At 41.7% G+C, this 26,577-nt stretch overlaps 1 protein-coding gene across 1 annotated transcript in view; it reads left to right on the top strand.

The window, feature by feature from the left end:
- The window catches only part of Adamtsl1 (ADAMTS like 1), a gene marked incomplete at its 5' end in the record, with an annotated part of 351,236 nt that overhangs the window by 212,209 nt on the left and 112,450 nt on the right, over positions 1-26,577 (top strand). The gene's annotated exons all lie outside the window — the stretch shown is intronic.

The following is a 26,577-nucleotide window of genomic DNA, read 5'->3' as shown; positions in this document are numbered from 1 at the left end:
ATTACATTTGTGTGTGTGCAAAGGATATAAAATACACCACATCCTTCATACTTAGAAGCTTATGATGCCCTTAAAGATAACCAGAATTTCTCTTTGTTCAGTCTCAGTTGAGTAAGTACTTATTGACTGTTTCCTGTGCCAGGCAGGCATTGTGTTGTGGTTATAGTCATGAGCAAAACCCTCTTTGTTCTCTGAAGCTGGGAATACCAGGTCTTAGAGATGGTCAAGGCTTTTTCTTTTGGGTATGGCCACTTATTCATTTGTTTGAGTTTTTGTTTTGTTTTTGCTTTGGTTCTTGAATTCTATCTAGGGCCACAATCATACTATCACACTTTGTATAACTGAAATATACCTAAGCTCCATATATTTTAAATTCTGATGTCTTACAAAATGCCCTTCCCAAGGTAGATGTCAACTAATCAGCTCCTACATTCTTCACTGCACCAAGAGCTGGCATACATATACCAGTCATCTATCCTATTGTTCACAGGCACCCTGAGGATGGAAGTGCCACCACCAGATAGCATACTCCTGTGCATGTAGTGATGAAACACTGGGATTTTATAGTTCAGAAATCTTACAGCTTACAAGTGGTTAAGAGAACTAAAGTGGCACCTCTCAAAGCAAGGACTCCATATTTTAATTTTTTTGCCTTTTCTGACAATCTATTTTAAAGTCCTGGAGTTAATGGCAGTCAAAGATTTGTCCAAAGCTTTGAAATACTTACTATGGGCACCTGAGAACATGTGAAGCTTTCCCTGGAAGTTTTAAGCAGAAGGTCTCATGCACAGTTTGAGATAAAAAGCTTTTCAGTATTTGAGATCTCTCAAACTGGGAGAGCAAGCTGCAAAAAGACTCCAGAAAGGCATAACTCAGAAGACATGTTGAAGAACACAGAAGTGAGAGAAACAAAACAGCTCTGCATTAGCCCAGCTCCCAGGTACACTTTATGTTCATTGTCTTCCTGTACTGTCCTTGGGTAATTATTGTATAGACAAGAGTCACAGACTACATTTGGAACAGGTGAAGGTAGTCCTCTTTCTGTAACTTGTTCTATCACTACTAGCCCTGAGTGGACATAAGTCACCTTTTGGGCCACTAGAGAAATCTAGCCATATGATTCAAAAAGCCAGGATGTTTCTTCTCCCAGGTATAGAGCCTGATAATTACTTCTCTCTGAGTGATGGTATAAATACATACAGAGGTAGATCATTATCATCTCAGTATTTTTGTTTTCTTTTATTGAAAACCATTTTTTCCTAATAGAATCTTGGCAAGAATAAGGAAACATTCAGGATGAACACTGCGGTCAACTGAGTGAGAATGGCCTCCATAGGCTCATATACTTGAATGCTTAGTTACCAGGGAGTAGAACTGTTTGAAAGGATTAGAAGGATTGGGAACTGTGGGCTTATTGAAGTAGGTTTGGCCTTATTGAAAGAAGGGTATCACTGGGGTTAAGTTTTCAGGTTATAAAAGCCCATGTCAGGCCCAGTATCTCTCCTACCTCCCTGCCCATAGATCAGGATGTAAAGTTCTCTGGTCCAGGGCATGCCTGCCTGCATGCCACCATGCTCCCTACTATGATGATAATAAATTAGCACTGAAACTGGAAGAAAGCTCCCAATTAAATGTTTTCTTCTATAAGAGTTGCCCTTGTCATTGTGTCTCTTCATGCCAATAGAACATTGACTAAGACAAAGGCCAAGGGGAGACTTCACAATGCTAAATATTTCCCATGAGAAAAAAAATGAAGATTGCTTAAAATAAGACAGTACAGGGCTATGAACTCAAATAAATGCTGTGTCTCTTGCTTCATTATGGCTTAGGGCTGTCTACCCTAGTTCCTGTATGATTAAGTTGTCTTACCTGTCAAACAAAGATAATTATTCTGACAACAGAGGAGGATTTGTAAGAATGTGTACTTGAAGCACTCAGCTGGCCTCTACAGCAGACAGACAAACAAGAAACTTCCAGAATCCCTAAGCTTTATGGTCTAAGACTTTTGTATTTATTTCCTACTCATTGCAAGTTTTCCTAAAATTTGTCAACCAAGTAATAGTGGAAGAAAAGTCAAGGAAAGCTATGAATAGAATATAGCCTCAAGCTGGCTTTTTGCCTGAAAGGATTTGGATTAGGCAGTATCAGACAAGGAAGCAGGGTAGCTGGTCTCCATGGTATCTACAAATTCCTCAGGAGGTGGAATCTGTTGGGATATTACATTTGACATTGCTAATCTGATAAAGTGAATTTTATGTACCTTGATGAGAAGGTGAAATAGGAGCAAAGAAGACAGAGTTCAACATCCCTGTCTTAGTCACATTTCAATTTCTGTAAAGAGACACCATGACCAAGGCAACTCTTATAAAAGAAAGCATTTAATATGGAGCTTGCTTACAATTTGAGAGGATTGATCTATTATTATCATGGTGGAAGCATGGTGACATGCATGCTATTGAAGCAGTAACTGACTGAGAGCTATATCCTGATATGCAGGCAGGGCCTGGTGTGCACTTTTGAAATGTCTAAGCCCACCCCAGTGACATACTTCCTTCAACAAGACCATACCTCCTAGTCCTAACACTATCAAAGAATTCCACTCCTTTCACTAAGCATTAAATACATGAGTCTATGGAGACCATCTTATTCAAACCACTACAATCCCTCTGCATGTTAATGTATAAGGAACCATAACAGAGTGGAGATGGAAGTCCCTTTGGCAAATAAGAGGACAGCAGAGAATGAGTAACATTGTCCTGACAGTCAGAGAATCTTATGATAAGTAAGAATAAAATCATGAGGTTTATGTAAATTGGGCTATTCCTAGCTGGTTGTCTCCACAAATAAGTATGGAAGGGTATATGCAAGGTAGAAGGAAAAGGGCAACAGAATAGGAAAACATAGAAAATCCAACTGTGGTCCAGACAATAGCCTAAGTCTAACTTTGAATGAGGTACAGTTTTCTAATGCTTACATTTATTTGGCACAATTAATATATCACATGGTGTATTGGTTGCTTTTTCATTGTTGCGATGAAATATGACCAAAAGCACCTTCCTAAAAAAGCTTTTGGTTAGCCAGGCGTTGGTGGCACATGCCTTCAATCCCAGCACTCAGGAGGCAGAGGCAGGTGGATCTCTGTGAGTTCAAGGCCAGCCTGGTCTACAGAGAGAGTGCCAGGACAGCCTCCAAAGCAATACAGAGAAAACCTGTGTCGGGGAAAAAAAAGAAAGAAAAAAGGGGAAAAGAAAAGAAAGAAAAAAGAAAACTTTTTGGTTTATGGTTCCAGAGAGATAAAGTCTGTATCTTCCAGCTGTAAACTGTCTGATCCTATCTTTATCTACATACAGGAAGGAGAGAGGAAGAACAGGAAGTACAGTAAGGAAGTAAACCTTTAAAGCCCGCCCCACTAATGTAATTCCTCTACCAAGGTGGCATCTCCCAAGTGTTCCATAATTTCTCCAAACACTGTCACAAACCAAAAACTGTTTAACTACATGAGCCAATGGATACATTTATCATTCAATCCACCACACCAGGCCTGATGCCAATCTCTTATTATAATATGTATTATATATTATAAAATGTAATTTCCTCATAAATTTATGGTAATCTTATTCTGGTCCTGCATTTAGATATGAGCTAAATAAGTGTTTGGAGCAGTTTCTCAACATTCGTAATGCTGTGACCCTTTAATGCAGTTCCTCATGTTGTGGTGACCCCCAACCATAAAATTATTTCATTGCTACTTTATAACCATAATTTTGCTACTGTTATGAATTGTAATGTAAATATATGATATGCAGGATTATCTGATATGTGACTGACAAAGGGGTTACGGTTCACATGTTGAGAACCACTTTTTAGAGAGACACATAACCTGAATGAGATTGGCCCACTATTTCTTCCCTATTTCAGACACTCTTTGTAGGCACAGGAATTACCTCTGGGGAAAGTATCAACACTAGTTGCCTGTAGTTCATAACCCAGTAAAGCTCACAAACAAGTTACAGGGTCTTCTTTATTCATCTCATGCTTCCATTTACGAAGGACAGAAAGCATCTCCCAGAGTAAGCTTGCACTGAATGGGAGAGAGTCAAAAATCCGTCAGAGCCAATACTTTTCAGGGCAAAGCCAAAGCCTTAGGAAATGAAGCATGTGAAAAGAGGGCTCAAGTAGACCTAAGTGAATCCTTTAAAACCCAATGCTGACTCATTAAGCATAGAACTCCTTTTCCTTAAAACTTTTTTCTTAAGAAGAAATACTGAGTCATCAAGAAAGATGCAGCCTGGACTTACAAATCTGGAAGATGCTAGAGACTGCCTTGGCACGTTGAAGCTTTGTTCTGCCATCACAAACAACAATTGCCCCAGTTTGTGCTGAGCCGATGTCTGCTAATGTAATAAATTATCACCACCTCCTGAGCATGTGTCTGCACAAATGCATGTGCACACCACACACACACACACACACACACACACACACACACACACACACACACACACACTCCTCTGAAAAACTAGGTCTCTCCTCCTTTTCTGTGCCATTTTTTAATAGTTTGCTAGTACCTCCTCCCTTTCTCCTCAAAAGGCTTATTCTCCACCACTTGCCTCCTATCCAAATTACTAGCTGGCTCTTTTCTACCTATTATAAAAAGCACAATATTCCAATTTCTTTCACCCTCCCTCTTCATCCATTCAGTTCAATTCAGCTAAGTAATAATAATAATGCAAAACTGCTTACGCTAATAAACAATCTGGGCATACATTTCTCACCTCAAGCTCTCATTCCAGCCTTGAGATTCTGGACTTGTACAAACTAAGGTTAAGATCCAGCATGTATGAGCTTGCCAGCAGCTTGGCTGCAGAGAGCCTGTGTAACTTCTCAGAGCTCAGTTTCTTCCTCTTTAACCTCAAAAGGGCTGTTGTGAGGATATGAGCCTTAAGTGCTCAGTGTGGAGGCCAGCAATATTAAGTTAACAGGTATTAGTTTGGGATCTCGGCATGGGATGTGGGGCAGGTTTATATATCTCTATAAGAGTTGTCCCTATTTAGAGGAAATAGGCAATTTTTGTGGACTTCAGAAAATTGGAGTTCCTGAGAATGTCTGATCCAAAAGTATCCCACAATTAACTCTAGCCCTTGGAGGGTAGCAATTTTCTGCTGACTAAAGGGAAATCCAGCTTAGTTCAGTGAACATTTTTTCTTAATTCTCTCTCTGCTATAGAAGACTCTAGAAGAAAAAATTGGTCTGGGTCATAGATCCTGAGCCAGGCACTAAAATTACAATGGGAGACCATTATACAAACCAGTCACCTCAGCACCATGCAAGGTATCGCCTCCATGGGCGATACATGAGCAGCTAGCATATAGGAGCTGAACAAATGGTCATCTAATGTAGATCAAGGAAGGTAGCCACACAATTCTCTTATTACTATTATCTTATAGATATTAAAGAGCTGTTTCTTCCCCTAAAGTTCTGATCAAACACGCTATCAGTATGCTCCCAGATACTCCCAAAGAATCTCAGGATAGACTTTTCCAAAGCCTTCGGGATCATTGTGCCTGGCCAACTGTGCCCTTTCTCTTTCTCAGTAAGCCTTAAAACACTTGATTCTCCTGTATAAGGCCCTTCTAGTTATGCTTAGTAACTAGGGAGCTGACACATTTCTGTAACAGCAAATCCAGTAAGTGGTAAAAATGGATCAAAACAATTTACTGAAGGTCCCCTTGACCTCTGTCCCTATGGACACCATCTATCATTACCATACTTCCGTAAGTTTTCCTGCAGTCTGCTGCCTGAATCACCTCTATTATTTCAGAAGGTAAGAGAGAGACTTAGCACATAAAGTACTTCATTTGCCTTGCATCATAGGGCAACAGTAGGGAACTATGGGAGACACAAGGGCAGCTTGGCTCTTGCAATCCCTTTACCACACCATCATCCTTAGTTGTAAACTCATGGATCATGAGCTCTTGGGTAAAGAACCTTTGGCAATGTTCTCTGACTCTGTGAAGCTTGGGGTTGTGTAAGTGCAGGGTACAAAACTATTATTCCTGAGTCTTCTTTGAACCATCCCTTCATCCCTTGCCACATGAGATATTTCAGAAGATTGGTTTTCTGGACGCTGCTGTCTGATCTCTCTTCCAAAAGACTGCCTATTGTGCAAGTGTCTTTGGAAGCTTTGCTTTACAACACAACACAGAGGGCAGTCAGTGTTAAGAGACATTTGTTTGAAAGTCACCCTTCAAGATGTTTTAAAGTTTAAAGAGTAGAAAAGAGGAAATGTATGCCTTGGTCTTAGGAAACGGGTTCCTAAGAAACACGGATTCCTGCCTCATTAGTGGCAGAGGTATAAAGGGGACAACTCTGTAGTTGATTCTTGAGTGTGCCCTGCATGAACTTTAGGAAATCAGACTGAAGATCATGACAAAAGAAAATGAAGCTCGTTTAATGAACACCCTTACTTGGGAAATTCCCTGCAACTTAAAAAATCATCTCTGTGGGTAACAGACAATTCCACCCCTCCCCCACCAATCACATTTTTCCTGCCTCAATTCCTTCTCTTGCTGAGAAAACCAGGAAAATCACAGACTGCATTACCCAGAGCTCATACTGTTTCAACTCCGTCAAGCTTTGGGATGAAATTACAGGAGGAAACTGTTAAAAGCAAGGTATTTATGGATGTAAAACCCACCACAGCTAGACAGACACCATTTATCAATGCTCTTCTCTGTGAGAAAAAGTCAAATGATGCTGAAATTCTAATATGGGGAAGATGCTGACATAGAACCAGTTCTTCTCACAAGATGTGTCCACTGTCAAGTTCAATGCTTTGCAGCCTTCTAGTAATGAAAGCCCATTTGTTTGCAATTGGGGGAAAGAGACAGTAAGCTAACTGTGTTTCTTTCTTTTTTTCTTTGTTACCTGTCAGGCCCTTGTACAGATTTGAAGGCATAACTCAGGCACACCTAGAAATATTTTATTCGAAAATGGGCACTGTCACCCATTTTTATCTTTAAATTGACAGAGGCTGGTAATACATACAGCTGACCCATGGTGGAGGGAAATGAAACCACATGTGTGTTGGATTGACCCCACCTTGATTTAGAAGAGTAGGTGCTGTTTCCCAGCTCATCCTGGTGCACTCGCCATCCCCAGGAAGGTATTCTGCAGGACATGCATGGTGAAAGCTAGACTACTTGTTACCACATGTAGCCTTGCTGCAGCTGTGTATCAGACAAATGTAGTATGTGGTTCAGTTCAGTGAGTTGTACTCCTGACATAAAGGAAGGTAGCAAGCTGAAGTCTGGTATGCACAGTGATAATGTCTAGCTACATCTGTCTGCATCCTGAAATGTATAAGATTCCCCTTCCATATTTATTGACAGGAAATAAAATCTAAATGAAAATTCATCCTAACATTTGCACCAGTTCTGTAATTGCTAGTCTGCATGTAACACTTTTGGAGACACCTTTCCCAAGCCCCTGTCTATGACCAGGCTAGTATCTGCAATGGATGACTTTCTAAATCCGAGTGTACTCATTTGTTCACAAAACACATTCACTACCTGAAAATGCTATTATGAATACAGACTTTGCCTCCAAAGTCTATGCCCATGTCATAGATCCTATACCTCATGCCAGATAATATTGATGGATCATCATTACACCAGTGAAGCCATATTTGTTATGGGCCACAGTGTTGCCAACCAGTTTCTGGAAGTGGGGTTCCCTCATTTTTGGTGATTGAGTGGATCATAATGTAATAATTTAGGGGCTATTTAATTCTCACTACATCCCATCACTTCAATACTAAAAGATCACAGGGTTTCATTGTTTACTCACTAAAAAACCAGAAATCTGCAAGAAGTTTAGCCAATAAACTTGTCTAGAATTTTTGACAGATGAGTCCCCCTCAGAGCCTCAGGTTATAGACTCTCAGAGTGTAACTTGGTCCAGTTCTCGAATTTTATCTGTAAGGAAAGAGGCCAAAGGTATTAAGTGACTTGCCCAAGTAGACCTTGGCTGGTAATGCTCAAACTAAAAGCCTGAAAATGATATCAACTTTGAACGAGTTTATGATAAACAGGAAGATAAAAGGCTGCTGTTATAGTCAGATTGTAGTTCCAGATCTCTGTCCTCAGTTCAAGCCATGGTTCTTCCACTCTTCGACCTCGACCCTGACCAAGGCTTTAGCCTCTCAGTGTCTTCACTTCCTTATCCCCCAGGTAAGGACTAAATAGGACCCGTTTTAGGGCTGGAACAGAGGCTCATTCATTAGTGTGTGTGAAGCTTCTCAGATGAGCATCTGGCCTTCCAAGGACAGGCTGAAGTAGAAGGCTCCTGACACTGAGGACCCAGGGAATGTCGGGTAAACATAATATATTCTCCACTGGAGAAAGAAGTTTCTTACTTTTCTGCAAAATGTCTTTATTTGTGCTCTGGTTTAGTCTTCAACAACAACAAGTGGGTACAGTCTGTGGAGCTATGTGAAGACAGTTCCTCGGGTACAATTCAGTCTCCGTAGTTTCCATAGGCATCAGTGATGACCCCTGATTGTTTGGAGATGGAGAGTAGAGGATAACCAGTGAAATGAGAAATGGAAGAAGGGAGTTTAAAAATGGCCTCATTCACAGAGTTTAGGAATTTTTTTCCTAGTAATGTAGCATAAATAAATTGGAAATTCACTTCCATACTGCATGCTCTCCATGGTTTGCCCCAAGAGGTATGGGTTCTACTGTTATTCAGAATTCAGCTCTTGGAGTGTCCAACTCTTTCTGGTTTCCTAGCTAGAAAAGTATATAATATTCTGTGTGACCTAGGGAATATTGTGCTTCATGAAGTCAAACAGTTCATTACAAGTGGAAAACAAGTAAAATTAAATAGAGTAGTTACTCTAAATTTAATAATTCTAAGAATAAGGAAAAGGGGACCCTCAAAGACCTGTTTTCATATTGCTCTCTCTTGTGCATGAAAAATGTATAGCACCAATGACCACAAGTATAACAATGGCAGCTGCCTTCAGCTGCAAGTATAGGGCTAGCTCCTGCATCCTTACTAACTGTGTGATCTTTAAGCTGTTTCAATTGCCCCAACATAAAATAGCATAGCTACAGCAGAGTGGCCAGGAAGAACAAATGAGTTAATACAAATGATGTTCTTGTGGCAGAACCTAGTAGGTAACAAGCATGGGATGGAACTGGAAGTTAGCATGGTAATTATCACCATCCTTATATTGCAGTAAACAAGTTGACATTCAAAGAGAGCAGCATGATCAATGGCATAAAACACTAATGGAATCAGAGTCCAGCATTGGCATATTGTGACCCAATATCTGGGGCCAGTGCAGTGTGTTGACATTGTGCTCACATGTCTCTTCCTTGGTAAACAGGGAATCAGGGTGCTTTGTCAGTTCTATCAGATCCAAGTATGTTTAAAAATAGTGGCTTAGAGCTTACAGTCCTAGCAATAAATAGCATCATGTAAAATCAAAAACAAAGGAGTGATTTAACAAGCCAATTTGAATCCTAATATGAGATTTCTAATTGCTCAGACTTTAGGCAGATACAGTCCCATAAACTGTCCTGAGATAAGAAAACATCTAACTTGAAAAATAATTTTAGGTAGCCTTTGTGTGGAAAATATAAAAATATTTGTGAAAGCCCTTTGCTTCACTCCCCAAGTAAACAAAATTCAGGTCTGGAAAGGGAAGGTGCTTCTTTCTGTGAGCAAGCAAAATACCAGTGACAATAGCAGCACGTATGTGTACATGTATGTGCATGCTCGTGTGTGTGTGTGTGTGTGTGTGTGTGTGTGTGTGTGTGTGTGTATTATGTATGTGTGTGCTTGTGTGTGCATGTGTATGTGTGTGCATGTGCTTGCATGTGTTTGTGCATGCATGTATGTGTAGATGTGTCTGTGTCCAAAGATAACATCAATGCATGCATATGTCTGTGTGTGTATGTTCCTGTGTGTGTGTGTGTGTGTGAGTGTGTGTGTGTGTCTTTGTGTGCATGTCTCTGAGTATATGAATCTGTGTCTAACATCCAAGTATATGTTTATGTCTTATGTGTGTCTGTCAATGTCTGCATGTGTATGTATGTCTGTGTATGTGTAGTATGTGTGCATTCGATCTCTGATTGCATTAATTGCCCCCTATGTGAATATCTGACTGCTTCTGGGCCCTCACTTATCAAATTTCTTTTTCCGTTTTTTACTTGAATTAGAAACTAGATTGTTTTACATGTCAATCCCAGTTCCCTCTCTCTCCCCTCCTCCCCCCCCACACACACACAACTAACAATCTACCTATCCCATACCCTTTCTGCTCCCAGGGATGGTGAGGCCTTCCATTGGGAGTCTTCAGAGTCTGTCATATCCTTTAGGATAGGGCCTAGGCCCACCCCCTTTGTCTAGACTCAGGGAGTATCTCTCTATGTGGAATGGGCTCCCAAAGTCCATTCCTATGCTAGGTATAAGTACTGATCTACTACAAGAGGCCCCATAGATTTCCGAGGTCTCCTCACTGACACCCATGTTCATGGGGTCTGGATCAGTCCCATGCTAGTTTCCCAGCTATCAGTCTGGGGACCAAGAGTTACCTCTTGTTCAGGTCAGCTGTTTCTGTGGGTTTCACCAGCCTGGTCTTGACCCCTTTGCTCATCACATTCTTCTCTGCAACTGGATTCCAGATCAGTTCAGTGTTTAGCTGTGGGTGTCTGCTTCTACTTCCACCAGCTGCTGGATGAAGGCTATAGGATGGCATATAAGCTTGTCATCAATCTCATTATCAAAAGAGGGCATTTAAGGTAGCCTCTCCTCTGCTGCTTAAATTGTTAGTTGGTGTCACCTTTGTAGATCTCCAGACATTTCCCTAGTACCTGATTTCTCTTTAAACCTATGATGTCTCCCTCTATTATGGTATCTTTTATCTTGCTCTCCTCTATTCTTCCCTCGACTCAACCTTCCTGCTCCCTCATGTTCTCCTCACCCTTCTTCTTCTCCCCTTGTCATTCTCCTAGTTCCCTCTCCCATCCCCCCCATGCTCCCAATTTGCTCAGGAGATCTTGTCCCTTTCCCCTTCTCCAGGGGACTGTGCATGTCTCACTTAGGGTCATCCTTGTTTACTATCTTCTCTGGCAGTGTGTATTGTAGGCTGGTAATCCTTTGCTCTATGTCTAAAATCCATATATAAATGAGTACATACCCTGTTTGTCTTTTGTGACTGGGTTACCTAGCTCAGAATGGTTTTGTCTAGTTCCATCCATTTGCCTGAAATTTCAAGATTTCATTGTTTTTTTTTTTTCCACTGAGTAGTACTCCATTGTGTAAGTGTACCACATTTTCTCTATCCATTCTTCAGTTGAGGGCATCTGAGATGCTTCCAGGTTCTGGCTGTTATAAATAATGCTGCTATGAACATTGTTGAACAGATGTCCTTGTTCTATGAATGTGCTTCTTTGGGGTATATGCCTAAGAGTGGAATTGCTGTATCTTGTGGTAGACTGATTCCCATATTCCTGAGGAATCACCATACTGATTTCCAAAGTGGCTGTAGGTGTTGGCACTCCCACCAGCCGTGAACAGAAATAGCAAGGTGTCTCCAAGGAAAATTACAGCCAGGCTTCAAATGGTTTTATATGCTTTTCAATCAGGGGGAAAGGCCTATGTGAAGCGCCTTGCCATTCTATTCCATAGTCCTATTGGAACCCATTAAAAGCTAACAGCCCATATACATAGAGGCCACAATTCAATCCATGAGAGAAATACAGTATTTAGGTTTGTAGCATGTCCATGAGAAATACCACCTGCAAATCACTGTGTATGTAGAGATGTCTGGCCTGACATGATGGCTATCTAATCATTTCCTTAACTCTAAAACAATGTGTCCTAACCCTTAAGAGCTTGTGCTCTAGTTGGAATAAGTAGGGAAAAATAAACAAATGGGATAATAAGGTGGTCTTACTTTAGAACCGAAATGTAAATAAGTTTGATAAGGGGAGGGATTGAATCAGACCTTTAGGTAGGAACAGGGAAATGCTTTAGGCAGTGAATTTTAGAGATAAATGTTTAAAGGTGAAAAAGCAGAGGAGTGTGCAGAAGTACTGCACCCAGCAGAAGCTTGCTTTATTTGAAGGAGATCACTCTAGAAAAACAAGAGGCTCCACCATGGGACTTTAGTGTACAAACACTAGTCATGTAAGATGAAATGAAAAAAAAAAATGGGATAAAAACCAAAAATATGTTTGGGTAAAACAATAAATAGCAGTATGTCAATGATTCCAGAAATGCATTCTGTGACTTTGACCATAGTAAAGCACCTCTGAAAACCTGGAATCAGAAATTTCCAACTAGAATTCCAGACAAGCCAACTAAAATATCAAACTCCTAAGAATCCAAGGAATTTTACGTCTACACCACTAAGCTCTTGGGAAACTCATATCTGAGTTTCAACAGCTAGTAGGAATTCTAATTGTTATTTCTAATTGGCACTTAATAATTGACGATATTTGTGAGGTGCAATATAAGTTTCTATCATAGGCACAGTGTACCAGATCAGGCTGAATGTATGGAGTGACATCATACATCACTTCAGTTATCACTTCTTCATGTTGAGAGCATTCAGAAATCCTCTGTACTGGTATTCTGATACTCAGTTAATTGCTATGGGTTGCAGTAATCTGCTGCACTATACTTTAGGAGTTTGTCCTACTGTCCACTGTACTATCTGTCCACTAATCATCCTCCTCTCTGCGTCTCTCTTTTCCTAAACCCTTATCACCTCTGGTAAGCACTTCACTACATTCTCTTTGCATGAGGTCAGTTTATATTGCTTCTGCATGTAGGTAAGAACATTCAGTATTTACCTTTCTGTGCTTGAATTGCTTCACCTAACCTAATATCCTGTAAGCCCATCCATTGGCCTCAAATGACAAGATCTCATTTCTCTTGTGGGTAAATACATTTTCTATCTCATTTTAACATACCATCACCTATAAAACAGCATGATCAGATATTGGGAACCAGAGATTAGATGTTCTAATTAATCAAACTGTATGTAGGTGAACAGGCATATGGGTGTTGGGACAGTAGATATCATTATAGAAGAGTGTGGAGATGAGAGAAGACACTAATATCTTGCACTGATATTTGTCACTGGTCTTTGTGCTATTCTGCCTTTTGGTCCACTCTATGAAAGAGATATATTAGAGGTAAATAGCATGCATGCAACTAATGAGATGTCTTGCCATAAGCATGACTTATTCTCAAGAGCGATTCAGTTCCTTAAAAAAATATCAATCATAGGGGCTGGAGAGATGCTTCAGTGGTTAAGGGCACTTATGCTCTTGCCAAGAACCCAGGACCCACATGCCAGGTCACAACAGTCTAAGTCCAGTTCTCAGAAACCTGAACTCTCATCTGACCTCCATGGACTCCTGAATGCATGTGATATACATGCATACACTCAGGCATATACACATAAACATAAAATTGAAATAAACACTTCCTTAATAATATCAAACAAAGCTTAACAAGTATCATTTGTAATGCTCATCACCTCCATTTGTTTATTTTGTTTTGAGAAATGGTTAAAATGGTGAGGCAATTGGCATGATGAAAGCATTCATGTTGGCCACACAGTTCTCCTAGGTAAGTCAGTGTTTTGCCACCTCAGGTGTTTGGTAATCTTGGCTATAACTGTTTTTATGGAGCCAAAACCTCATGCCAAGCAAGCTGACTTCCAAGAGAAGCACGGCTCTATCTCCTGGTTCCTGAGCTACAGCAATTACAGTTTTATAGTGAGCCCTGGTTTTCCTGGTACTGTTTATCATATATGCTTTGGGTTAATTTTTGGCCTTCCAGCATGTTTTTACTCTCTAATGTCTGCCACCTCCTTTGATCTTTTGTGTTTCTTCTAGGCCCCATTGGGGGTTTTCTAAAGTGCACTGGTTGTGGGAGATATCCATCTGATGTTGCTGGGTGTAATAGCTTCCCCTCTCTTCTTTGTCTGTCTTTTTGTAATCCTCAATGATTCACTCTGCTGGTCCTTCAGGACAGAGCAGGATGGGAGGGGTAGCATGAGGTCAATTCCCAACTCTGAAGGAACTGCTTACTTCTCTGAGTTTGCTTATCCACAAAGTGAAGAGGCTAGACTGAAGAGATATCTCAGCTGGTGAAGTCCTGGCCTTTTAAGCATGAGGACCTGTGTACAATCCTCAGAACCCATAAAAAAACGAGTCTGGCATGGTGCTACATAGTTCTAATCCCAGTGCAGAGGAGGCAGAGACAGGCAGATCTTCGAGGCTACGACCTACTTGGCAAGTTCCAGGTAAAGACCCTACCCCCTCAAAAAAAAAAAAAAAGGTAAATGACACCTGAAGTTGTCTTCTGGCCTCCACACATGTACACACACACACACACACACACACACACACACACACACACACAAAGATGCTAACACCAACCTGCTTACTTCTCAGTTGAGAGTTGCTAAATAACTTTCCCAAGATTTTCTAACAAGTAACAGAACACAAGCCATCTGTGAATAATCTGATCCCAGAACCCAAGGCCAAGGTGACACAGGCCTCCCTAAGCAACAGGTACTATACTAGTTCCGAAAGATGCTGGGAATGCAATAAGGGTCCTGGTGGCCCTAGTGCACAATCTAGGAAAGGAATCCAAGAAACAAATAACAATGGTATAATGTATGTGAAACCAAAAAAAGAAGCTAACACCACTATGGAAAAGAGACAATGGGACACTGAGAAAGAAGGACCCACCCCTGCCCAGCAGCAACAGATATCAGACCAAAGGGAGAGGTTAGGAGGCGACCTGAGAGCCTGGACTTTACTACGGTTTGTCAGTAGATGCTGGAGTAAAGATTCCTGAGCCTAACACAGAAAGGCACTTCAGAGGCTAGCCAAGGACTTGAAGCTTGAACTGTGGGGGACATGAAGCCAAACTGATGGTTTTTATAACTTGCAATTTTTTAGCAAAGCTTCAGGTTTAAAAAAAAAACTGTTGTATTTATTAATAGTAAGTAACAAATATTTCATGGGAAATGTTTTAGTCTGCTTGTGCTGATATAACAGAATACCACCCTGGGTTATTTATAAAGATGGAAAATTCATCACCCTTCTGGATGGGTGAAAGTCTAGGATCAGGACACTGGCTTTTTCGGGAGGGTTGCTGTCTAAAGAGAACGCCTTGAACACACTCAGGGAATGCTGTGTCCTTGTACAGAAGGAGTCTGGAGAGTAAATAAAGGAATAAATTTCCACTTTCAAGGCCTTTCAAATAGGCATTTGTCTGTTCATGAAGACAGAGATCCTGTGACACCAACACCTCCCAAATGACCCCACCTCTCAATATGGCCACACTGGGGATTAAGTCCCCAGCATACAATCTTGGGGTACCCTCAGAGGATACTTAACAAAGCTCCTTGTGCTCATCAGCCATTTGGATGCCAGCTTTACTATTTATGAACAGTTCTTACCTACTCAACTGGTATTATCATGGTTGCTAGATGGTGGCTCAATAAACTCTGTCATTCCTTCTACATTGTCAATAGCCATTCTACTCTGGTACAGGTTTCTCATCTTATTTGCTTCTGTTTTACTCAAAGGACTAACATCCATTATTATCAAATTGTCCCAGTCATGGCCAGTGGGACCTGTTCTAGCCAGCTTTTGTGTCCCATTTACATAAACCCCATCACTCCGAAATACTTCCCAGTTTTCTGGTGTAACAAGATGTTCCAACCTCACAATTTATTTTCCCAAATTTCTGTAGGAGAGTTGGGTTGTTTTTGTTAGAGAACAGAATGGGAGTCCCTATTAAAGAGATCCTGAGGTCTAGACACCCAGATTCTTTGATGCCTCTAGGATGTCATCATGTCTAGGGCTGTTAGTGAAAACAGCTAGACAGTGTTATGTGCATATACATGTGTTTGCACTTGACCATTGTGTCTATTTATTACTAGCAATGAGTTGTGGGCTAGAGGTAGGGACCTATTGATAAGGTGCCTGCCCTGGCAAGCATAAGGACCTGAAGCTGGATCCCCAGCACCCACATAAAAAGCCAAGTGTGGCAGCATGCTCTTTGTGATCCAAGCCCTGGACAGGTAGAGACAGGAAGATCCATGGGGCACACACACACACACACACACACACACACACACACACACACACTGCATAAGTTCACACTGCTTTTGAACCCAGCCCAGTTCTTCAAGGACTGTTTCAGTTTTGCCCCTTCACATATTTGCAACTGCCCTCACAGACAGTAAGAAACCTGGCTCACAATACTTTGCAGTCATTTGTGTTTATTTGTTCAGTTTTCTCAACGTTTGACTTCCAGCCACCCTAGCCCAGTGGTGAACTGTGTGACATGCCAATGAGCCACTCCCTACCAATGCTAAAGTGCATCCCTTAAACAAAGGGGAAGAAGGGGGCTGGGAGAGGAAGTGTCACTCCGAATGCTCAGCAGCAGGCTGGGGTGTCCCCACCCTCTACCAAAGTTAAGCCCCAGCCATACTAGTTGCTTTCCACACTGACAGCTCAGCTCTGACTCCAAAAGGAGGTATCTTTTATTAGCATACTAACTATGCCAAATAGTGACTTTCATTATGCTATTTTCATTCACATATACAAAGTACTTTGAGCACATTTACCACAACCTGTACCTTCTCTTGATCCCTTCTTCCTTCCTCGTTGTCGCCGTTCTCCTCCCAAATTATTCCCATTCTACATTGATGTTTTGCTTTTCAGATATTTCCATTAGCATATGCTGATGGCACATTTGTTCTCATGTTTCATTATGACTTTTTCAAACGTGTATATCATGCACTTTGGTCATATTATAACCCTGCACAATCCTCTCTCTTGTCCTGTTGTCTACCTGTTTCCTTCCTCTATGCAAATAATCACCATTCTGCCTTTATGTCTTACTATTTTTTAAGTCTAGATCCTTTATATAAGAGAAAACATAGCTGTCTTTCTGAATATGGTTTATTTTGCTTTACATGATTATCTCTAATCCCATCCATTTTTCTGAATATGACATCACAATACTCTTCTTTATAGCTGACTAATTCTCCATTTTCCTTACCCATCCATCTGTTGATGGGAACCTAGGCTGATTTCCCAACTTGGCTATTGGTAATTGTGCTGTAAAAATATGAGTGTGCAACTGTCTATTGCACACTGATTTTGATTCCTTCAGGTAGGTCTACATGCCCAGGAATAATATAGTTGGATTATGACTTGCATTTTGAAGAAACTCAATAATGGCTGAACTGTAGGCATAGTTTTCTATCCCACCAGCCAGCTTCCAAATAACCACACAGACACTTATTATTATAAATGCTCAACTAATAGCTTAGGCTTCTTACTAACTAGCTCTTACAACTTACACATTCTACCACATAGCTCAGTACCTTTCTTTAAAACAGCATATTTATCTTTCTTCTCCCTGCAACTCCTGGTGGCTCTGTCCTTCTTCACCACAGTGTTCTCTCTCTGCCACCTAACCTCTTCCTGCCTAGCTATTGGCCATTTAGCTCTTTATTAAACCAATGAGAGCAACACATCTTCACAGTGTATGAAAAGATTATTTCACAACACTGCGCTAATTTCCATTGCCATCAGCAGTGTACTCACCACCAATAACAACTTATCTCCTACTTCCTGACCAGTGTCTTTTGGGGTTTTTGTTGTTGTTGTTGTTGTTTTCTTCAAGATAGCTATTCTGACTTGAGTGAGATGGAATCCCATTATAGGTTTTCTTCTTTTGTTTATTGTTGTTGTTATTTTGTTTTGTTTTATTTTGGTTTTGTCTTCTGCATCCGGCTATGGACATCGCAGGAACCTGGAAAGGAAGGTAACAATAGACAGAGACACAAGTCTCTAGGTTCTTTTTAAGAGTGAACAGTTTTTATTTTCCCACTGATGTTTATATATTGTTTAGCTTAGTGTTAGAAATCTAATTGCCAACAGAACCTCAGCAGACAGTATCTTTGTCCCCCTTATCTGAGTTCTTCCTTTAACACTTCTCTGCTCTTGTGGCCTTGCTTTGTATCAGAAGACATTCCTTCTAGGCTTTATCTTGTGCCTGAAGTTTTCCACAGTCATAGAGTCACATCTGGCTCAGGGTTTGTGCCCAAGAAAGAAATTTCAGACCATCTGAATCCAGCAGTTTTGGTTTGCACTTCCACACATGGCTAAGAATGTTGAATATTTATGTGTATGGGGGGGCTCATTTTTGCTTCTTTGTCTACTGATTCACTCATATATTGCTTAGATTAATAGTTCTTTGGGGGTTTGACAATTTTTAATTCTTTACATATTTTGAATATTAATTTCTTGACAGATAAATAGCTGGTAAATATTTTCTCCCTCTCTGTAGGGTGCCTCTTCCCAAAGGAAATTTTGAATCAGAGGACAAGCTTGACCATACTTACATTGAGACTGACATTGTAGAAGTGGGGGGTGATAGGTAAAGGAGACTGACGTTGTGGGAGCTAGGGATGATGGATAGAGATATCTGACACTGTGGGACCTGGGGGTAATGGATAGAGAAAACTGACATTGTGGGATCTGGGAGCAGTGGATTGAGAAGTCTGACATTGTGGAAATTAAAGGTGATGGGTAGAGGAGTCTGAGATTATGGAAACTTGGGGTGATAGATTGGGTACTGGAAGATATAAAGATAAATTTGGAGCCACTAATAATCATCTAAGAAACTATAGAAGAGATGGGTCCTGGACATTGCCTGATTAATCTTTTTAGCATTGGCCACACTCCATGGTGTCCCATTTACTATCTGCTTCCTGATCACAGATGTATTCTAAGGAAAACAGAGATTTTTGAAGAACTTTACTTTAAAAAAAAAACTGATGATATAAATAGTGGGTAGAGATGTCATATTAGAGGGTTGTACATAATTTTGAAGACTACTTCTAACAAAATCCTAAAATTTACAGTGATATTTATCCTGCAAACAAAAACTACATTTTAAATTATTAGGTAAAACTTCAAGCCTACTTTTTCATAAAGTTTAAGGTAAGAGAGGCTTCTTATGATGTAATAAGTAAAAGCAGGGGGAATCTGTGTGCCTTTATACTCTGAGATGCTAGGAGGCTCAGGGCATCACCTTCTCAGAAAAGAGTAGGAGAGAAGATTTGGCAACTCTCACAAGGAGCCCTGTCCAATGGAATGCAAAAAGTCTTTTTGCTTAATAGCTAATGCAAACAAAGCTGCTAATAAGTCAGTTGCCATGGACTTCAATGTCCCACTTAGTTCCAAAGGCCACATTTGCAAAAGCCAAGTGAGTCTCTCCGGGAGACTATGCTCTACCTTTGCCCTTTCAACTGCCAATGGCCACTTCACTGGAATGCCAACTGCAAGTGTGTGCAGGACCTGGGTGGTGCCAGTGTGTTTGTTTGTATTACTAAGAAATAGTGCTGTCATGCTGCCATTTATCATTTCCTTAAACTTCTAGCACAAGGGATCCTGGCCTTGGCCACTCAATGATGCTTTGTTCTACTGTGTTCATTATCCTGCCTTTGGAGACAGGGTGGTTTAATAGTGAGGTATGCGGGAGCCAGGCTGCCTGAGTTTAAATCCTGACTCTCTTGTTTAGTAACTGTGTAACTTTGGACAGATGGCTTAATGCCTCAGAGCCTTGGTTGGCTCACTCTGTAAAATGGGAAGTGTCAAGTCTCTTCTCCATAGGTTCATATACAGAAGCACATATATCAGCTCACCCCTTGGGTCCTACTGGAGCCTCAATGAAAGAAACCCAGATGAAGCAGAGCTGAGAATTGCAAATCCACTGTGCTGACCTATAATGAAGAGCAGCTCCATTTTCCGTGGTCTGGGTCCAAGTCATAGTACCTTAGAAGTGATACAGGTGGCATTGACATCCATATGCAGAACCCATATGCAGAACTCAGCTTCTATGGGCCTGGGCTTCTGTTATCATGTAGACAATAACCATGCCTATCTCATAGGGCTGTGAAGGTGGTCAAAGAAATGGCGCATTTAAAGCATTTGGCTTATGATAGGGCTATGCAAATGTTAGTGACTGATGTTATTGTGATCACATGAGAGATGAATTAGACTGCTATCATGTTATGGCTTATGGTTTATGGTTAAAGGTGTTTTGACCATCCCAAGACCTAGAGCTGACGAGATCTTAGTAGGGTGACAGGGCCAGTCTGGTATGTAATGTGGAGTTTCAGTGGCAGGTCCCCCTAGGCACATATCATGCTGGCAGTGGGAAAGAAGACAGACAACTCCAGTTACTGAGATGGAGGGTAGCTCTCTGCCTGCTGCCTGTCCTTTGTTAGGACTCAATTGCTCTGGAGCTCGGCAGGTGTGGAGAATCCACTACAGTATTTCCATTGGCAGAGCCTTTCCTACAAGCAGGTTTTAACAAAAAGGATAGTAATGTGGAGGACCACAGGCTCAAGGGAAAGAAGCAGAGAAAAAAGAACTCTGAGAAACCAGAGTCTTTCTGGCATGTTGGCCAAGGTCCCAACCATGAGCTAAATACCTAAAGCCTATAAGCTGAAAGAAAGCAGAGCTACCAGCCTCAGCACCAGGGTCCTCCAGCCAAAATCACTGGCTAAGAGGAGTTTCAGAATTCAGAATGTTTTGTACTAGAATGGCTAAAACACACATTGCACAGCACTCCCAGTATTTTGCAGGAGGAAGAGAGGGTAACCATACCCACCACTCAAGTAGGACAAAGCACTACAATAAACCATAGAAATGTTTACATGAAACAGAATTAAGTTCATCAAAGGGTTATCAATTTAGGCCCAGTTTTGTCACCAAGAGTTTATAACACACTGAAGAAATGTGTGGCACCAACTTTGCAGCTGACAGTGGAATTGGGCTGTTGAAAGGGCACAGGAATCCACAAGGATGACCCCAGCTAAGACTCCTAGCAATAGTGAAGAGGGTGCCTGAATTGGCCTTCTCCTGTAATCAGATGTGTGACTACCCTAACTGTCATCATAGAATAGAATCTTCATCCAGTAAGTGATGGAAGCAGATTCAGGGATCCACAGCCAAGCACTGGCCAAGCTCTTCGAATCCTGTTGAATAGAGGGAGGAGGGATTGCACTAGCTGGGAAGGGGGGGTCTATGTCATGATGGGAACCCACAGAGACAGTTGACCTGATTTCATGGGAGCTTAGGGACTCTGGACCAATAGCTAGGGAGTCTGTATGGACCAACCTAAGCCTTCTGTATGCATGTGACAGTTGTGTAGCCTGGTCTGTTTGTAAGCAGTGGAATCAGGACCTGTCCCTGGCACTTGAGCTGGCTTTGGGGGGCCTATTCCCCATTTTGGGTTGCCTTGCCCAGCCTTGATGCAGGGGCAAGAACTTGGTCCTGCCTCAATTTGCTGTGTGCCAAGCTTTGTTGACCTCCATGGGAGGCCTGCCCCTTTCTGAACAGAGATGGAGGAGAAGTGGATGGTGCGGGGGTAGATCAGAGGCAGGGGAGAGAAAACTTCAATCAAGATGTAAAATAAATGAAAATTTAATAAAATAAGTAAATAAAATACAAAAAAGAAGAAAGAAGGAAAGAAAGAAAGAAGGAAGGAAGGAAGGAAAGAAAGAAAGAAAGAAAGAAAGAAAGAAAGAAAGAAAAGGCACCACTGCAAGTGAATGAAACAGAGATGTGTCCAGCCCACTGGCCACGCAGCTTAGTGGTAGTCACCACACACTTCCTGGTCACCTGCAGTGTTCCAGGCACAAGGATTTGTTTTCCTAGAACTGTGGTAACAAAGTACAACAAAGAGGCTTAAAGCAGCAATGTATTGCCTCCCTTTGTAAGCTAAGCTCAAATGTAAATGAAGGTCCGGATTCTCTCACCTCATCTAGCTCCTTGCTAGCAATTTCTGGCACTGTTTGCTTGCAGCTTCCTAATTCCCTTCTCTGCCTCTGCCATCACATGGAATTCTGTCATGGGTTCCACTCTTAATAGAACCCAACAACATTGGGTAAGTGTGCACCCTACTCTAGCTCAATGGCTTTGTTGTGAGACACTCTTCCTGAAGAGATGTAACCAGACATCTACGCACCCCAGATAGGGAACAGATGACAGACCAAAACACAGACACCATCAAAGTCCAATTTAGTGAGTCAATGAGTTTTACTTGGGTTATTTATAGAAATATGAGTGACAGGTTATATTTACAGGAGCAGAAATGACTCAGATAGCTGCATCCCAAAGCCCACCCCAGCATGGGTGACATCATGCAAAAGTTAGAAACCTGGAGCACACTGTGCTGCCTGTAGGCAGTTAAAAAACTTGGAGAATGGCCTTTCCGTATGGTTCAGTTGGTCTGAGCCTCTTCCACACAGCAGTTTAGCTGGTCTCTGCTTCTCTCCCTGGCATCTGGGTTTGCCTGAGAGTCTTCTTTGCAACTTGGCTTGTCTGAGAGTACCTCTTAGCAGTTCTTAGTGCTTATATATGCTTGTGGAGGGAGGAGCAGAGTGAAGCCTGTCTGCTTCCAAGACTTTCAGGAGCTGTTTTGAGTTGTTTACTTCCTGTCTTAAGGAGCTTGCCTGCAGCAGATGGAGTTTTTCACCTCTCCGTAAACATCCTGTCTTAAAATTCTGCTGTTTCACCCCCTTCCCAACATTCCCTCTGAGAAAGCAGGTTTTAACCTGAAGCAAACTGCTGCACACCCATGTTAACTGTGGAATGTTCCCCACAGGCTCATGCAGTCTCCACTGAATGGTGTTACAGAACCTTTCAGACATAAGGCCTCTAGAGCTGTGCCTTGAGGATTATAGTCCAGCCTCAGTCTGGTCTCAGCTCTATACCTCAAACCTGCAGCTAAAGGACACCCCCAGCTGAGAGCTCACAGTGTTGTGAACTCCAGCTTGTCTTCCCCACCCAAATGAACTGTATCCCATGAACAGTAAGCCAAAATAAGCCTGCCCTCCCTTAACTTGCTCCTATTCAGTCATGTATTCAGGTATTCAGTCATGTCAGTGAGAGAAGAAACTACTTCATCTTCTCTGAGCCATCTGAAGTAATTACATCTGCAATGAGTCTTTCCCAGAGAATGTCATACTCAGACCTACTATGGGGTTAGAACCCCAATATATCTGTTGGGGAGATGTAATTCCATGTAGAACAACTGGCGAAACAAATTAGATACAGCCACAGGCTCTATTCAAGACAACAGTTGGGTTGAGTTAGTGATAATATTGTAAGTAGTTGACTCTCCAGAGAAAAAAGTTTTAAGAGACTATATGGGTGGAGAATTTACTCAGTGGAAGAAATAACACTGTAGATGGAGATGAACAGATGAGCAAATTCACCCAAGAAAGGGGTACAAGAGGGTCATGTCCAGGGTACAGCTCTGACCTCCTCAGTACTAGGCTTATGCCAGTCTGGACCCAACACCCCAAGGGAGGCCTAGCAGTGTCCCCCACATGGTCATCCATAGCTAATCTTGCCCCCAGCTGGCTTCCACTAGAAGAGCCCCTCTCTGGGAAATGGTCAAAGGCATAAGGCTCAGGGGTTATCAGCAGCCTGCCAAATCTGCAGCCCACAATTACAGCTCTGTGTAGAAGAGAAACAGGGACGAGTCTATGCTTCCTTCCTTTTTTTTTTTTTTTTTTTTTTTGCCAAAGCTGATTAAAATATTTTTGACCCAGAATCAGCCAAGTGCTTACTACACAGATAGCGTCTGCTGACCTCCTTCCTGGAGAATGTATAATGTACTTTATTAGGGCAGGCAGAGTTTCTCCGACAGTGTTCAGCTGGCCTCAAAGCTGCCAAAATGCCTCTGCTTCAAGGACCTAGTTGCTGAGTTTCTGCCAGGAGTGAAGCAAGAGCAGGGAATGAGGGTACAAAGCCCTGGGCCTGACAAGCTTTTACCTTGGGACAGCACTGACTATGGAGGCAACTCCTTTATGAGACATATGGAGAGTGGGTTTTGCTTTGTGACCATACTTATGTGTCTCACTTGAAGATGAGATGGGGGACACCTTTTCTGAACATACACAGGAAAATTGCACAAAATCCCAAGTGTGCAGCTTGATCCAGTGAACCTTTGCAGAAGGTGGCGCCAGCTCCAGCACTAAGATGGCAACACTATCCAGAGGGCCCACACACTCCTCTCTGGTTCCCACCCACCAACAGTAATTACCTTCCTAACTTGTAATAGCGCAGTCTTTGAGGTTCGAGCTTGTGTAAATGAAACAGTATGACGCTTTGGGCTTGTGACCTCACTCCCTCCATTTCATGTTTATGGGGCTCAGTGATGTTGTGGCTAGAGTTCATTGCCATTGTTTTACAACGATTTATTTATTCACCTATCTGATAAACATTTACGTGTTCCCCAGTCTGGGCTACTATGCATGGCACTTCTACGAATGTTCTCTGGATGAATACGTGTATATTGGGGAGGGATAGATACTTGTATATAATTATCTTTTGCTGTTTAACAGCGTACACCTCCCCACTCCCAACCTAGAAGATTACAAGACTAAATATTTGTCATCTCTTATTGCTTATGAGTAAGGAATTTGGAAGCAGCCTGAAGAGGTGGACCTGGCTCAGCCCCTGTGAGGTTGAGGTCATCTGAAGCTGGCCTGGGTCTGGGTCAGTTCTTGTAGATGAGTGACAAGTGGGGGCTAGTTGTGGCAGGATGCTGTGGTTCTTCGACTGCAGGATCTCTCCCCAAGACTGTGCTCATGGCATGGTGGCATCCTACCTCACTCACCACAAGAAAGCCATCAGACAGGGCAGAAGCAGAAAGTATATCCTGGATGATCTAGCCCATAAAGTCACACAGTCTCACTTCTGCCTCATTCCACTCATGGGAAGCAAGCCTCTAAGTCCAACCCTCACTCAAGAACCCACCTTGGAAGAAAAAGTGGTAAAGGATATACACACTTATCTCAAACCCACATATTTTAAAGCTTGGACTTGATGTCTACACACTAAAACAAGAATTCATCAAGAAATGTGTTCAGCCTGCCCCTTCTATCCATTTAAAATTTGATGAATGCCTATAGGAGATTTTTGAGATATTTCCTGGTGACACCATTATACAAATAGGGGACACAAAGGCTTTGATGTCAGGTATAGCCAAGTGGGTTTGAATCCTGGATTCACTACTTAATTATGAGTACCTGAGTACTTCAGCCATGTCAGTTCTCAAATTCCTTCAACTATAAAATTATGGGGATCAATGAAAACTATCTTTAAGGGGGTAACTAGATATAATATTATATGCCATCTATAATGGTAGATTCCTTCCTACTGCCAACGTATCAGGAATTTATTAGCCTTCTCCATGAACCACGTAGATGGAGCTCCAGTGGATTTTGTGAGTGGTATAAACCACACTCCAACACGGACTCTACCTGAGGTGATAGACACTGTAACAGAGCCCTTGAAAGGCAGAAAATCTACGATCCAGCTGAGAAAAATGACCCATGCCTGGAGCAGATATAAATGCACATATATGGAAATAAAAGACATTCTGAAACAGGAAGAAATACAAAAGCTATTCCAGGACCCAGGTGCAGTTTCCAAAAAAGATGGTACTAGAGGGCCATGGAGGAGAAATGGAAATAGCAAAGGAGTTGATTGTAGTTATTGTTCATCACAGTGTTGATAAAGGGAGAATGGGAAGTGGGTGGGAGGTTAGAGAAGCAAGAAAAATTGAGAGTTTCTACTTAGTGTTACAATCTGATGAAAATTGTTAAGGCTAAAGATTTTTGAAACAATTTTCTGAGCTCACTAGGTACTGAAGGATGTCCCATTGTGCTGTCCATGGCTGGCCTTTTATAGAACCTGTGTGTTTCCAACTGTGAGCAGAAGACCTAAAATAGACCATTAGAAAACACTTCTGAGTCAGAGTCCAAGCAACTGAACTTTGTCCTTATTGTTGGAAGTTTTGGAGGACCAATCGGCAGGGAAGCACAATGGGGTTGGTTTTATAGGTCCTTAGCTCACCATAAATGTACTTCTCAAGGCATGGCCATTTGGAAGCAGCCATTCAAGCACTCAGCTCATCAGTGTGTTTGACTTCTCTGTCCAGATAATGAGCCACTCACTCCTTACTTCTCTTCAAAAAGACTGATCTGTTTTGCAGCCTCTGCTTCTGTTACATTATCCAGCCCCAGGCAGTGATGATATTTATACATAAGACAGAGACTTTTCTGTGCTAAAATGGAAGTTTAAAGGAAGTTGGAGCCAATGACCTTTCACTTTGAAGCCAAAGAATAAGAAGCACAAATGCTTCCACCTCGTGCATAATGAAGGCTAGAGAAATAAGCAGGGAAGTGTTTTCTATCCTTTCTAGCCGCTATTGAAAGTATGATTCCTAAATCTTTTATGTACAACTTACCCCTCATCTAGATCCCCCCTACCTGTTTTGATGAGGTTTGTAGGTTCTGTCAAAATAGGCACCATTACCACCTTTACTGATGATTTTTGTAAATAAACATTGGCTGTTCAATGGGCTTCTTTGTTTTATTCTAAATGAGCTCTAAGCACAAAGAGAATGATTGGGTTTGGAGCAGAGGGCCCA

The sequence above is a fragment of the Cricetulus griseus genome, chromosome 2 (assembly GCF_003668045.3).
Source record: "Cricetulus griseus strain 17A/GY chromosome 2, alternate assembly CriGri-PICRH-1.0, whole genome shotgun sequence".
Lineage (NCBI taxonomy): Eukaryota > Metazoa > Chordata > Mammalia > Rodentia > Cricetidae > Cricetulus > Cricetulus griseus.
Note: the sequence above shows the minus strand (reverse complement) of the source record. Positions and strands in the feature narration are given on the sequence as shown.